General features: G+C 34.6%; 1 long non-coding RNA gene across 1 annotated transcript; it reads right to left on the reverse strand.

The window, feature by feature from the left end:
- Positions 1-14,850: 14,850 nt before the first annotated feature.
- LOC129739253 (uncharacterized) lies at positions 14,851-15,406 on the reverse strand. The gene is made up of 2 exons (XR_008735781.1): positions 15,276-15,406; positions 14,851-15,216 (listed from the first exon to the last, which is right to left on the reverse strand). It is a non-coding gene; the product is annotated as an uncharacterized LOC129739253 (long non-coding RNA).
- Between the last annotated feature and the right edge of the window lie 1,579 nt (positions 15,407-16,985).

Genomic DNA, 16,985 nt, shown 5'->3' on the forward strand with positions numbered 1-16,985 from the left:
CGCGGTGCTAAAAAAGCAAATCCTTGAACAGTTCATTCACAGAATCGTTTCCTTCTGATGAGGATCAACCTCTTCCTGAAGTTCCTAAATTGTTTTAGTTTCGTTATAGCAAAGAATAAAATAACGTGTTCTAATTCATTATTCATTTATTTTCAAATAATAATGTTTGATGAAATCTACAAAATACAGAAAGTTAAGCTAATTGTTTTTTTTATCTTGCTCTTCTTTCCAACACCAAACACCATCTACTAGCATTCGGACGGGTTTCGGTATGCGTTCCTTCCTACTAACCGAACCAGCTGATGAAGTGATTGGGTCACGAAAAGGGTATCACCTGGGAATAAACTCTCAGCCGGTTGATTTTCGTCCACTTTCTCCGTCAACAAATCGTGTTCAGTCCTTTTCCGAAACATCTGAAAAGTAAAAATTTGGTCAATGCGCGCAAAATCTATAAAAACATATCGGTATCGAATTTTGAATACGGCGAATGCGCCAACTGTAAACAAATCCAGATTATCACATAAATGCGTTAAACTCTTTATTTTACATCCGAAAATATGATCTCCTTTTCATTTTTCTTATTTTTGTGAAGTTAAATTTAATTTTTTAAATAAGGCGAATAGCTTTTTTTATGAGTGTGTAATCCCACAGTTCATTCGCCCATTTCCCATCAAAATTTCGTCGCGAACAAAAGGGCCAATAGTTATTTCGAGATGGAAAAAGGGCACTGAAGTTTTTGAAATTTGTTTTCCCAGGACGAGGAGAAGCACAAATCAGCATTTATAAGATCGTTGAATGTGCTAATGTGTTAATGTGATCATTTGGACCCGCTTTCAAGCCGAAATTTGCTGGAATATTGCTTCTTTAATGAGTGATCCAAAAGGCGAACAGTCATTCTGCAATTCAAAAGGGCGCTCCAATTTGGCGAATGAACAAAATGAGAGCATCAGTCTGTGGTAAAAGGGCCCACAGTTATATTTATTAATTTTTTGAAGTAATTAGTACGGTAAAGCTATATTGATCGATCGGGTGATGAAATTAAATCAATTTGAAAGCATTTTAGCGACTTATTTAGGAAAATGATTGTACGCAGCTAAATAGGAAATTGATTTTGTATTCTGAAACTTGGAATGCGTTTTTCTCAAAACAAAGGTCTTGGCGCATTCGCCGTTTTCAAAATTCGATACCGATATGGCTTACCTTTCGAAGGCTTTTTTTTCGAAGAAACTCGCACTTACCGAAATCAGCTGGCTCATAATATTCCAGTAGGATCCCGTTAGTATACCCTTCGCAACGGGTGTTGCTTATGCAAAGGCCAACTTGCACGGTTCCCGCAGTCTGGCAAAAATGTATCTTGCTGCCTTTTGACTTCCGGGGCTGATTTTATGCTCCCATTTGATGAAAGTCTGTGCTTGTTCTTATAGAACGCCAAGCAACGGAACCTGCCTATGTGCTGGTCAACTTGAGCGACTCCTGAAGGATATTCTCCCATCCTGATGGTCTGGTCCAGGCAGCAATGCACATCCGCGAACTGGTTATTGTAAAATATCGGGTTACCCGCGCGAGACTTTATTTTGATTTCAACGGAGAGACAGTGAACTTTTTGTTTATGTTTTGCAACTGAACCGTCAGTTGCACTGAAATAATAACACTGATAAAGATCCGCGAAAAGATCGTTTGGTTTTATAAGGAGCAAAACAGGAGTGCATAAGAAAAGTTGCTCTTAAAGTTACATTTTTCCAGAGTATTCGGATTTATAATTGGTTTCTTCAAACCGAAAAGGTTTTTTTAATAAATCGCCATTTTTTTAGGAATAATGAAAAAATAAATGAATGTTTTACCGAATATTATACTATAATTAGCATTATTTATGCATTATTGCAACCAGTGAAGTTATTTAAATTGATAAATATATTGAAAACTGACGTAGCGCATTATATTGAATATGCTGAAAAAATGTTGATTCATTTAATATTTTAAAAATGTTTATTAAAAAATTTTGATTCGAAAAATTACAAAGGCGCATGGTTTATATTGAAGTTTTTTGAAATATTAATCGATAAAATTAAAAGCGCAATGTCTCTATCCATGCACTAACTGAATAAATCAAATATGTTATCTGAAGTAATAAATATGCAGAGCATTTGCGAGTCTTGGTCGGAAAAAATCTTTCAATTTGTTTTAAATTGGGTCAGAGAATTTTATTTTAATAAATGCAATAACAAACCCCTTTTATGGAAAAAAAATTGCACGAACTTTTGCTTCAGTGCAAAAAAAATTGATGTGGTTTTATAAGGGAATTGTAATGTTCACTTCAGAACCTCCTGTAGGTGGGCCTTTTTGCTCTTATAGATGTTATAGATGTTTTAATGGGGTTTATATAACTAAGCGTTGTCTTATAACTAAGTTTTGAAGCGCACTTCCAGTTTCTAATAAAACTTAAATTGTTACTTGGGTATTGTCCAAGATTTGAAGAGGAACGTGCCAACATATTCGCCGCCTGCGGACCAGAAACGACAGCGGACAACATGTTGCAGAAGATGTGTGATGACATTAACACATGGCAGGCAGTCAGTGATGGGCTCGCCCGGATAATGGCTGCTTTGCAAAGGAGTTGGAGACTGACGCAAATTGCAATTGACGCAGGATAACGTAGGTTAACTTTACTAAGCTTAAAGAGTCCGAAGCTATGAATTGAACTACGCAAAACAATCAGCGTAGCCGATGGGACGTGAAGATGATGTTGGGCGGTCAGGATGATATTTAATTAAAATATGAACTTCTTGGCGAGTGTTGCGAAAGTAGCGCTATGCGTGAATTAGACACCCCCTTACCGAAGTATTGCCTTAGGGCAGGTACCGGTTTGGGAACTAGTCTGACGCCCCAGGTGGAGTTTAGGGCATATGTACCCTTTGACGGAAAAGAATAGTAGGACCACTAGAAAGATTAGTAGGATTCCTACTAGCCGTCTCATTGTTTTCTAGTGGAAAATGGCCCAACCGATACAGTAGAAATGACATTCCCGGTTCAGAATGACAGTTCTCGTTGACATCTGCCATTGTTTGATAGTATTGGTGTGATAGGTTTTTGCTTATGTGTGAGTGTATTGAAAAATGGCAGTGCATATGTATGTGTGTCACCTTAAAACGTGGCATTTGAGGACTTTTTCTTCAAATTAATAATTTTCATTTGCTCTAATTTTACATAATTTGCTTTATTTTTTACTTTATTTACTTCTTTTTGCATACACTGAAATAACACATTTATTAATCATTTATTTGTTTTCCAAACACTTTGTAACTTTGGATGAGCAATTGAGCTTTTACTTCACCAGCGGGCCACAATCATTGCGGAAAGCACACCGCAAACGTCCGGAACCAATCGGCCTTCTTCCTCCAGGTGCTTATTGTGGTCCCGGTGCTCGATATCATCTTGTTGCGAATGTCGTGGGAAAGAGGCAGCAGCATACGCATTTGAAACTGCAGTATATGCGGTCCGTGAAGCCCTTGGTTTTCTTTGTGGATTCATATTTTCAAGCCTTTTAGGGGCCAAATTATCTGGAAAAATAAACAATATTGTGAATATCATGAGAAAGTGGAAAAATATCAATAAAATACCTCGAAATCTGAATAGCTAGATGGCAATCGATTTTCCTCTTTTGCTAGGCAGCACATGCAAATCAGAAGTTTTCACTAAAATGGGGCCGGGCGATCTGCAGAGGTATTACTGCGTCGACTGTTAGCTTCGAACTGAAGGGGAGATGGCTTGAACTGAACATGTTTCCTTAAGTCACTCACACTTGCAGCAAAAAGTTAACGCGAGTAAACTATCAGTGTTCTACAGGTATAACAACTGATCAATTTGAAGTGTATGTGTGATGGATATAAAATGAAGGATAAAAACTCACAAATACAAAAAAGTTTGACACTTCAAACCGTTTTTTCACTGTCAATTTACCGTCACAATCCGTCAAATAACCATCAAATGCACGACTAATTAAAAACATGTATACAAGTACACTTGGAATTTTCCCAGCTACATTGATCTACAGAGATAGGGTATATACGGATGAGTATATAACGAGTTGACACACTGTTCCCATGTAGACACGGCACTCGACGTGCATTGGGAACAATTCGTAAAATTCCTTCTTCGAATTTACCACCTGGGTAACCAAAAAAAAAAAAAAAGGTAACAGCCTGCACAACGGGTCTATCGGTTTAGATTGAAGGAATTTCCGGAGCTGAGCCGCAGGAGCAGGAATCCAAAACTAAAAGTTAGGTTAGTATTTTCTTTCATTTTTGTATTGTTCATTAAGTCTTTTTTCTATCTACAGGACGTGTTGAAAGGACCGAAAGGAAAATCTGATTCATTGGTTCAGAGTGCTTAGCTGGACAGCAGGCGCTTCGAAGCTTCGGGATCTTTTGACGAAGGTGACTTAAACGAGATGGGGATTGAATGGGATTCTCCATGAATGAATACAAAACATAACAGAAAACTAGATATTATTCCGAAAAAATCTTTGAAGATATGATGACTTCCAAAATATACAAATTGAATCTACAATATTTATAGTAGAACTTTTTAAATCAATCATAGAATTATAATTGAATCAATCGTATTTGTAGTTGAATCAATTATAGAAATATGGTTGAATCTATTATATTTACAGTTGAATCAATTATTCCAGTAAAGTTGAATTTACTATATTTATTGTTGAATGCACCAAATCAATCATACGATTATAGTTGAATCTATTATATTTATAGTTGAATGCATAAAATCAATCATACAACTATATTGGAATCTATTATACGTATAGTTACGCGCAAAACATCAATCAGATTATCAATTATATATATAGTAAAAATCTTCAGATTTATAGTTAGCCGAGAAATAATCAGAAATATAGTTGAATATAAGTGGAATATTGTTGGCAAAACTACACTCAGAAATAAATAAAATATCAAACAGTTATATTTTAGGTATTTTCACATATCTCCCTTTTTACGCACACGGATATTTCTCATGGTGTTATTACTGGGATATTTCTCACTGAGAAATATTTCTGCGATTAAAATTTATGCATTGAGAAATGTTATGGAACGACATCTGGTGGTCAGAAATAAAAGTTTGAGCCGTAACGTAAAGGCAAACGCTTAAAGCAGAAATAAACAGAAAAACCAAACGAAAATCGTTTGATTTTCGTTCATGTTCTATGGTCAATGTGCATAATTGACCATAGCATAAAAACATGTGCATTTCACTGGTAATATTACTTGCTGCAATTGAGTCCATCCTTTTTTAAATATGATTCCGATAAATATTTAATGAGAATGGAATCTGCATGCAGTCAAGTTGAATGGCATTTAGCAACTGAAGAATCTAGCATGTGCTCATACCCGTTTAGTTGGGACTCAAACGCACAAAGCGTTTGTTTGAACAAAATATTGCTGATCCACTCTTTTTTTCTATTTCTGCGATAGCTGAATTGGGCTCCCGTAGGGTACCACTGTAAAAAAAATTACAGTATTCAAGAAAAAAATGATCATTGTTCTACATAAGGATTATTTATCGACTGAAATTAAATCGGATGAACAAGCGGAAAACATTGAAAGATGATTTAATAAAAAGTTGTCAAACAAACATGTATACCAAATATTATTATCGGATTATCTATTGTTTATAAAACAAAAAATTGTGTTTGCCTTGAGCTTGGTCAATCAGCGGTCAAAATCACGGAAAAATGAATAATAAAAAGCATATAAAGTATCAAAGACGCATTTATCGCATCAAAAATCTTCGTCATGCTAAATTCGTTAATTCTCAGGCTATGGAAAAATGTGTTTTCAATAATGTAGATTGTTTTTTGTTTTGTCTGGGTTTTTAACGCTCGTAATTAATTCAATCTCAATGAATACTAAGAATAATAATATTTCATTCCGATGACTTCATGTTTTGTGCTCTCTTGCAAAATAATGATTTGAAGATTGATTCAAGAATTTACTTCTTAACTTTTCAATAAAATTAGTGAGTAAGAGTGATTTTTTTAACTGTGTTTACTGCGCCGGCTAGCCTACCGCACGGAAGGCTACCGTCGCGCGATTAGAAATTTTCCCAGTAACCGCAATAATATATAATTTCTCGGTTATTAAATTTTATGCATTGGATCATTACACGCCGAGAAATTATTCGGATGCATAAATTTAAATATCTGAAATAGTTATTTTTTAATATTTCTGGATATTAATGTCAGAGAAATATCGGAGTTATTGAAATATAATAATTTTCATATTTTTTTCATTTCTGAGTGTATACTTTTTTCTCCGTGTAACCATTTGATAGGGTTCCTATCCATTTGTGCAATACGGGCTTACTCTATTCCTATAGGAAAATGTCCTTATTTTTCAAATATCACAAATTTATCGTTAAACGACTACAAAAGTAGCACTCTAACTGTACATCCCAAGTAACCATAAGCACTAAAATCTAGCATCAACTCTGCTCTACACACTACCAAAAAAATCTGGAAAATTACATCACATATGATGTAAATAAAAAGAAGCATCATATATGACGGAATTTTCAGTGCCAGTTATACATTACACGCCTGTAATATTATGCAGCGTGTAATATGAAAGTGATGTAAATTTCAAAGCCACTGAATTCTGGAAAAATCCTATTGGAATTTGTTTTATTTACTTTTTTATTGACCAGATTCAATGGAATTTTTTCATCTTTTTACAAGAAACAATCTTTTAATAATAAATTTCATTTATTTTATTAATCTACAAATAAATTTTAATGATTCATTAATTTTAAAAGGCACTTTCACCACCTTTCACTTTCTTTCGAAGTACCGGATCTAAGCAGAGTAGTGGGGCCGCTTCCAGAACCACTTCCTCTGCCGCTGCTTTTCGGAGATATCCGGAACCAACGATATCGATGGACTGAGAAGCTAACTGCTTTAACAAAACACTTTGGTTCAAGACTTGACTAAACACTCTGTTTACATTTGTGTTCCAGTTTTTGACAGTTTTTATTTTTACATGACATTATCGCGTTCAGTGTAATGTAATATTAAATAAACTCCATGGCTCCATTTGTAAAATTACAGCATATATGATGTAACGAAAAAAAGTATCACATATGATGGAATTTTCAGAGCGAGTTGAATATTACACGTCTATGAATTTCAAAAGACGTGTAAAATTTGAAAGACATGTAAATATTTAAGACGTGTAACATTGAATTCGCACTGAAAATTCCGTCATATGTGATGCTTCTTTTTATTTACATCATATGTGATGGAAATTTACATAAAATAATCGCGTTCCGTGTTAAGTAATATTCATGTCATTAAAATTCAGTGCTATTATGGATTCAACTTTTTTCAAACCATAAATTTACATCAATAAATCGCGTTCGACGTCATGTAATATTAAAGGTTTTTCAATTTCAGTGTTGTTAAGGATTCAGATTTTTTTTCTGTGTAGCGTCAGCTATAGTGCTTCATTCTGTGCATCATTTTAGCTCTGTGAGCCAGGTTTGGCGAAATTAACTGCTGCATTAGTGCAGAAACTGGTATAACCCTTTAATAAAAGCACTGTTGTTGCATTGGTTGATGCTACAGCGTTGGCGGGCAAAATGCTGGGAAAATGCAAATGGCGTTCGAATGAGGTTCGACCATGCGAAAAAAAAATATTTTGGATTTTTGTTCGGTTCATTTTTCGGCCATGATACTAAATTTGTAATTCTTTTATATAAAATTCTCTTGTAACGGTACTACTCCTCCGAAATGGCCCAAACGATTCAAATGAAATTATTTTTAGAATATTCTGTAGACATGCGAATCGGTTTATATCGAATAAAAATAACCAAAAGTCGCATCAATTGTCCGTTTTAATTAAATTTGTAGTTTTTTCAATAAAATTAAAGTCATGGCTTCCATTTTTTTGAGATTTGTTTTCCTTTGGGCGCCAGCCGGGCGGTTTGTTTTTCGTCTCCATGGTTGAGGCGTCGTGAGCAAACGTCGAGAGAGGGTAGTAACCATGGCATAGCATACTGATTGTGATTAGTGGGAATATTTGGGCGCGCAATTTTCAACCAAGCATAATTTCAATGCATGCATGTGGTGGCCATATGAAGCCTAGATGTGTTTTTTTCTTCTTGATTCCTAGATCATTTTTACAGCATGTAGTAATGAATGACGCCTAGATGTGACCCAAATTAATATTTTGCCAATCAAATCAAAACCATTTAAACAATTTAAAAAAAATTAATCTTTAATTCGTGTTATTTAAAGTAGGAATTTTTGTCTGAAAAATATGAATTTAGTACTGATGCATATGAAATAATGGTATGACTCTTTACGGACATTTGAAAAAAGAAAAGTCGAAAGATTTGGTTTATAATCCAATACGCCTAGAAACATTTTTCGAACATGAACAAAGGTGCTTTACTGAAGTAGTATCAAGCGCCTTTAAATTAACAGAACAAATACAAAATCCGTTGAAAATGAACAGACACAGGAACTGAACAAGAGCCTGTCCCTTAAAATGGATTATATAGGATTGATGTTTATTTAAAGTCCGAATGCATAGAAGTGCAAACCTTCAACATTTACAAAAAAATGTATGCATGATTTCTTAATTTATAAATGGTTGGGCCCAAATAAACAATCTGAATAAATAAACTCCACTTTTTTCAAATCTTTAACCGAAAAACTATTAACAGGTTCTCTGTTTGTTTACACAGAATTCAAGTACGTACTTAACATAAACGTGTGTTTTTTTTTTATTTTTTTTAACAATTCTTTATTTGAAACGGCTCATACCTTTAGGCTTTAAGGAGCCAAAATCGATTTTGTTGTTTACAATTGTTTTCTTAACTTAACACTTTGTGAGAGGGGAAAGGAAGATAGAAAGGGAAATATGAAAATAAAAAAGAAATTATAGACGAAGATCGATAGCTTTTAGAAAAAGGTAGATTTCGAACATGTAGTCCACCCGTGTTTTTGTTTAACATATTTTGGCTACGTTGAAAAAACTTTAGATTCTCGTTTTTGTTGACATTTTTTTCTGTGATTGTTATTCCAAAAGCATAATTTTTTTTGATAGCAGAAGCAGAATTTTTTTGATAAGTTTTTATGACCTGACCTGAAAGTGTTGAAAATAATATCACTGATAACTGATGTACAAGCTAAGCCTCGAAAAGTGTGTAAAGTCCCAACGATCGTTTTGAATCAATTTTATGTTTTTTGGTTGAGCCACCAGATGTCTCCAAGGACACCGGAGAGAACTGTCAAGAAGAAAATGAAATGTAAACAAAACAAAATATCAAACTTTTAGTCAATTGTGAAAAGGTCGTATTACTATTTGACGAGTTTCGAGCAAATTGAAGTTGAAGATTCGTTACACATTTATGATATGCGTTATAAAATTTTTTAGTTTAAAGCTGTTTTTCGAATTGCTTCAAACTAGCATGAAGTGCTTACCTAATATAAACATATATGATGCGTGAAAATGCCCGCTCAGATAAGCCTAGAATCTGTATTTCTTCGTTGAATTGTTAATTTTAAGCACAACGACCATTCTTCAACGATGTTAGTTTATTTATTTTTGAGATCATATACAATTGCGTTCTTCTTAAATAGTTGATTCGGTTTGTTTAAATGATAGCATTTGAAATTTTGCACACGTTTCTGAAATTTTATAATTGAAGCCAGAACATCTGTCATTTCGTTAGTTTGTGTAGTGAAAAATTATTTTAATACTATTTTTCTCATTTTTAATTTATTCGTGGTTCATCTTATTATGTAGGGCAATTCATCTAATTGCATTTAAATTTATTTATTAATGAGTTCAAAAACCATTTCGCCCTCTCGAAAAATTCTTACTTTCAAAAGAGCTATCTAGAAACAGTGCCATCTATTGCGCCGTTCAATAGTTACAAATCATGCAATAGATGGCACTGTTTTTCGTCACTTTTTAACGGCTCCTTTAAAAGTCAGCACAGGAAATTTTACACATGTTTCTGAAGATTTTTTGTTCGAGCTTGTACATCTGTTCATCTGTGATAATATTAACTCCTGTCATTTCACCCGGTGAAACAAGTGGCACACGCTAACTTTTGGCTACCCCTTAAAGGCGTAAAATTGACCCGTTATTGAGAACCGCAACGATCTGTCAAATAACGGGTCATTTTATCGGGTCAATATTACCCTTTATTTCAAAAAGCTCGAGTCCGCTTCAAAGGGGTAGTTTTAGATGTTACATTGAAAGCGTTATCATTTGCTCGGTAAATTGCTTGATGGAGAAGATTGTAAGTATTTTATTGTATGATTATTTTGCTTCCTTTGTGAGATTTTAATTATTCATGTAATTATTTCAGAACTGCACAGTTCCGGACGAGGGCGTTGGAAATTTGTTAGCCGATGAGTGAAACCGGAATCGCGGTGGATTAACATGGATGGTAAATAAAAAATGGTGAATGAATTTATTTATTGTAATTTTTTAATAAACCAAATGGAACATGATATTTGTAGTGATTTATTTCCCAGCAAACATATTTTCCATAAGCGGCTCTTAAAATTTCCACCATACGAAAGCGTCTCAAATAAGGGGTAATCTTCATCCGGTCGTTTGGAATAAGGGGTAATTTTGATCCGCTACAAGCGTTATAAAGCTGAGTACCCCTTAAAGGGTACAGCGACTTTATCCTTAAAAAGGAGTTCTCCCAGTCTTATCGAATAACGGGTCAAAAGTATTCGTTAAGGGGTAGCCAAAAGTTAGCGTGCAGCGCGCTATTTAGCCATGAAACATAGACCTACCAATTTTTCTCTAAAATAGTCAGAAAGGGTATCCCGAGTGTTAAATCTGAAGCGGATATTCAAAAATTAATAAATGTCTTCGTAAATGAAGGTCTTTTGGTTAAACAGTATTCAGAAAAATTGAAGTACCAAGAATTATTTTATTCTGGAGAAAAACTGCAGATATATCAATGAAAGGTGATAAAAAAGACAAACAGGAACAAGTATTAAATTCATTTTAAAGTCTTTCTTTTTCTTTTTGAAAGAATATGAAAGTTGAACTGTGATGATATCCATTTGCACTTGCCCCGATGTTTCTTTAATAAAAATAACAATGTATAATAAAGAAAGACACTTAAATCAAACATATTATAATCAACATTGGTAACTCTCAGCATGCTACATATACTTCAGCAAGGACATGTATTTCAGCACCACCTCCTGGAGAAAGTTCTTACTAGAAGGAAATTTCAAGCATTGAGGTACTGAGGAAACTCTGAACATTCTTTCCATCAACCGTGGGTTTGCGTCTTAACTACAAAAGTACTTGCATTTCTATGACCACGCAGAAATTTTTTTTTATGTTTTATTTTCAACATAGGAATTTCAGCCTACTCCAACTTTTCTTCGTGTAGCAAAGTATGTTGCTATGCTCGCTAACTTTCAGCTACTCAGTTCAGAGTGACGTTTACTCAGTTGTCGCCAAAACCGCACCTACTCAGTTCTGACTAAACGGCCTTTACTCAGAACTGACTAACAGCCCTTTTCTCGACAACTGAGTCATGGTTACTCAGAATGCGCGAATAATTCTGAAGCGGTTTTGGCCGCTTTTTTCATGCTAAAATACTTAAAACCTGTATTATTATTCAGACAAATGATGGATTGGTTGATTTCATGAATAACAAAAGTCAAAATATTGTTCATACATCTTTATTTTTGAAAAAAAAAATCGACAAACTAAATGAATTTTATTTTTGCCCGTCGGGTTTCGTCTTCCGCGCCGGAATCTATTATGCCGTACCAGATTTAACTATGGACCATTATCACTCCGTCATAGAACCCTGTAATATGAAGAAAATCAGATTAATATTTAGAAATTACCTTCAAAATTAAAATTCACCATGTACATTCTGCTGCACGAAAACAAACCAAGTTCGACCACCTCGCACAAACTGATCAACATTTACTCAGTTGTCGCCTTCATGCACTCGAGTTCTTTGAGTGCCGAATTTTCTGACGTCTGAGTAATTTTTCCGCTGATATGTGAGTTCATTAAGATCAGCCGTCGGCTGTTTCATACATGTGGCGACGTCTGAGTAAAAGGTAGCCGGGCTCTGAGTATTTCAAATTTAGCGAGTGGTTCTCAATTTGTGTTGTTTTCTGCCGAATGGAAAAAAGGTCCCGACTGACGGAGTATGCTAATAAATCTTCAATTTGAGATTCTAATATCATTTGAATTGGAACAATCATTGATGGATATTTCACTTTTTGGACAAAACTGAATATTTCACAAAAGAAATCATAAAAAGGCAACAATTTACTAAGTAAATTGATCTTAAAATCTACTCTACAATATGATTTGAGATTTATTGATGACCACATCATCATTATTGTTATTATTATTATTATCTGAAGCACGTTTGGTAAATGGAAATCAGCATTTCTCTAAAACCAATAAATTGCTAAAGGAAAAAAAAATTCGTGTAGAATTAGTTTTTTTTTAATCTTTTCATTTAGGCACATCTAATTTTTTGAAAACTCCAAAACATGTTGAACCGATAAATCAAAATCATATTTTGAGTAGAAAGTTTATTAACGAAGTCAACTTACTTATCATGAAAGATATTATGGAAAAAAAAAATGGTAGATATACTTGTGTTGTATTTAGAATAATTGTCAGATCGGGACACAAAGTTTTGGTGATAATGACCCAAGTAACCAAAAGTCTCATATCTACTTAAACTTGTACCTCCAAAGTTCGAATTTCGCTGAACAAAGGTTCCAAAGGGATTTGGTATGGAATTTTCTCGAATGTGAGCATAAAAAATACAAAAGGTTCCTCAAAAAGCCTTTAATGGACCTGAAGTTCCAAAAAATTCCGCAAATAGCTTTTTATGTGACATGTCAATCGTATCCACACAGTATAAAAGATACTTATGAGGTCTCAAATAGCCTTCTGTGGACTTCTGGTTCCAAGAAGTTTCTAAAATAACCTTTTTGTGACATGTCAATCGCACCCACACAGTATAAAAGTTACAAATTAGGTCTCAAATAGCACTCTGTGAACTTCAAGTTCCGAGAAGATCCTCAAATAGCCTTTTTTGTGACATGTCAATCGCATCAATCAGAATAAAAGTTACAAATTGGGTCTCAAATAGCCTTCTATGGACTCGAAGTTCCAAAAAGTTCCTCAAACAGCCTTTTTGAGACATGTCCGCCATTTCATAAATATGAAATGTGAACGAACATCACAAAAGGGCATATAATAAATAATTAATTTTTTGGAGCTTGGAAATTGTTGAAATTAATAATTGTTATTGAGACTTCAACTCAGAAAAACTTAAAGGTACCTCGCAAATGATTGTTTTTGAAAAGAGTTAATACGCTGACTTTATAAAAAAAAATTTAACTGTATTTACTTACCACGAATTTATCACACATTGAAAGGCAGTTGAAGCAATTCATTAATTAAATATCAAAATAAACTCAAGAATTTGTATAATTTTTAGCTTAACAATTATAAACAAGGAATTCCATTTTTTTTAACCGATATCATTTTAACGGATGATTGATTTATACGCCGTTTCTTTTTGTTTCTTAGTCATAATCAACATGCGTCTTTGCTGCTGACTGCCATTGCGGGTATTCTAGGAAGCTTATAACCACCCAAGTAACCATAAGCACTAAAGCTTTGCATTTTTATAGCTTTACACCAGCATTCAAAGGCTAAATTACACTATATCAGCACATCAAGTGCAATTTTGCATTACAACAGCCCTTCGAGTGCTATGCTGCATCATGTTAGAATTATACCACTCTTTTAAAATGCAACTTGCATTCTATCAGCTTTGCACAATGCTTTCGAAATGCAACATTGCTCTAAATCAGAATAACAAATGCTATATTTTCTAAGCATTAAATTGGCATCACACAAGCTTGCTTTAATGCTTTTAAGCACTATGTAAGCACTACAGTGGCATTAGGCCAAAGCACATTAGCATTGATTGATGCTGAATCAATGCAAATTCAGGGCACCGGTTGCTAGAAATTTGATTCAAATAGGTCTTTTTTTTTCAAAGATTTAACGCGGACCTGATAGGTTCATAGGCAGAGTCAATGTCAAATGTCAGAGCCACATATGTCATGAGTTCGATTCCAGGTCATTTTCAGCTGAAAAATAAAAAAAATATCATGTAGAAAATTCAATCCGAGAGATCTCCTCAATATGCATAAGCGATTATAAAAATAATTACAAATTTAGTATCATGGCCGAAAAATGAACCGAACAAAAATCCAAAATATTTTTTTTTTCGCATGGTCGAACCTCATTCGAACGCCATTTGCATTTTCCCAGCATTTTGCCCGCCAACCTTGTAGCATCAACCAATGCTATAACAGTGCTTTTATAGGGTTATACCAGTTTCTGCACTAATGCAGCAGTTAATTTCGCCAAACCTGGTTCACAGAGCTAAAATGATGCACAGAATCAAGCACTATAGCTGACGCTAGAGCAGAGTTGGTGCTAGATTTTAGTGCTTACCCGCTCAACAAAATAAATGCTTGGAATGCTTGAAAGAATGCTTGGATCCCAAGCATTCTTCAAGCATTCCTCCCATTGAATTCAAGCATTAAATGGCCCAACCGATTCTACTTGAATCAGTTTCCCGGTTCAAAATGACAGCTCTCGTTGACATCTGTCATGGTTTGAATGTATTGGTGTGATTTCTTGTTGCTTATGTGTTAGTGCATGAGTGCATTCGTGTGCGTGTTACTTTTATTTGATGAAGGTAGAAGATGGTTTTCAAAAAAAAAATCTTGAATTAATTTTCTCTAATTTTTATTATTTTTATTTATTATTTTTTAACAATCCTAATTTTCTTTCACGCTGTTTTATAATTAAAAATATATATTTTAAAATTCACATTTGCATTAACACCACACATTTTTTATCACCACTAGCGAGGAATTGATGATATCCGAACTGCAGGGTGCACCCCTCCGGAATCTTTTAGCTTTTTTCATGGCGCTTCAGGTACTCAGCGGAACAGATCCTAGCGGCAATTGATGCGATCCATCTTCAGCTGCTCGTCTACACCTGATGGACGCAAAGGGAGGAATTCTTCAGCAAGCCCTCCACCACCATCACTTTTTGCCTGCTCTAGGGACTTAATTGGTTTTTCCGTTAACTGAAATACAAATTGTAGGTTAACATATAATATTTGATAACAATATCTAAAAAAATTACCTCCATCACGATGCTGCTGCTGAGAAAACTGGTGGCAAAATGGCCGTTGAAAACTCAGAAATTATTTCAGGCCTACTTGGATCACTAACACTCACAAGCAGAAGGTCGTTAAAATAAACAACCATGTGTTGTATTTATTTGTTTATCATTTTGTGCTCATGTATGTGTGCAATCGGGCAATCAGCTGACTAGACAGATGCACGTTAAACGTTGAGACATCAATTTTGGATATATAACGCAGCCCTACGTGAGAAATTTTTCGCTCAACCACAACCCTACGCGCGGAATTGTTCTCTCAAGGTTTTAAAAGGGCCTGCGGGTATGGTTACTTGGGCACTTCGAATTTTAGCTGCCAGTAAGGCAACATCTAGGCGTGGCGTCGTGGCAGCGTGTTTGGATATCATCTCGGAGGATCGGGTTCAAATCTAGTACCAGGACTAATTTTTTCCGTTAGGTTGTTTGATTGCTTGAGTAAGCGAATCGAATAATTGTGTAGCAGAAATGGCGTGCGTGCCGGCATGTATCGAACAAAGTTAAAAATAAAGCAATTAAGTAAGATCACAGAGAACAGACATCGGGCCCGGAACAAAAATTTGTTGAAATCGTGTGTGAGAATACCCACCTAAGTTTCAAACCAAATTCGTAAGTGGACTAACATCCATAAGATGTCGCTACCAGTACACATATTTTTCCATTTTTTCGACACGCTTAGAAATTAATACTCATAGCGTATCTCAAATGAGGCCATTGCAATGTTTGAGAGTAACACAACTTTTTGTGTGATAAATTTTAAGAACATCTTGATTTAAAAAAATGCAAATCATATTTCAATCATACTTTAATCGCTGTCATAAGTCCCAGCATATGCCCCATATTATTCAATCAATATTGGCGCTGAATTGAAAGTTGAATTCCAAGTTTTAAAGTATGTCTGTCATTAAATAGTTTTCTATAACAGAGAATGTGAACATAAATGTTATAATTGTTAATTATGGGTCGGTATTCCGGTTGATGGTATCTTGTAACTCATGTTTATAAATAAATTAAACCAATTTTACTGATTACTAACCCTGAGTTACAAGTCCTCATATATCGATCTCAGGTAACATCAACCAGAATATCGAGTCATAGTTTACAATTATAACATTTATGTTCACATTTTCTGTTCTAGAAAACTGTTAACTGATAGTAAAATCCCAACACATACTTTAACACTTGGAATTCAACTTTCAATTCAGCGCCAAAATTGTTTGAACAATATGGGGCAAATGACAGCGTTCAATTGTGATTGAAATATGATTTGCATTTTTTTAAAATCATGATGTTTTAAAATTTATTACACCGAAATTTGTGTTACTGTCATACATTGCACTGGCCTTCTTTGAGATAAGCGATGAGTATTAATTTCTAAGCGTGTCGAAAAAATGAAAACAAAAATAGGTGTACCGGTAGCGACATCTTATGTATGTTAGTCCACTTACGCATTTGGTTTGAAACTTAGATTGGTATTCAAACACACGTGTCGAGCTCCAGCTCGAACTCTGTTCTCTGTGGTAAGATCATGTAGAAGAGATGATGGGAGGAATAAAGATGGATGCCGAGAAACCGGTAGCACCACATGGGCTGGTGGTGACCAAAGTAAGAGAGGAGAGGAGAATTATTTTTTTTGTTTTCGCTGATTAAACGTTTACTTGTGGGCTGAATAGAAGG

Source organism: Uranotaenia lowii, chromosome 1 (assembly GCF_029784155.1).
Source record: "Uranotaenia lowii strain MFRU-FL chromosome 1, ASM2978415v1, whole genome shotgun sequence".
NCBI classification, from domain to species: domain Eukaryota; kingdom Metazoa; phylum Arthropoda; class Insecta; order Diptera; family Culicidae; genus Uranotaenia; species Uranotaenia lowii.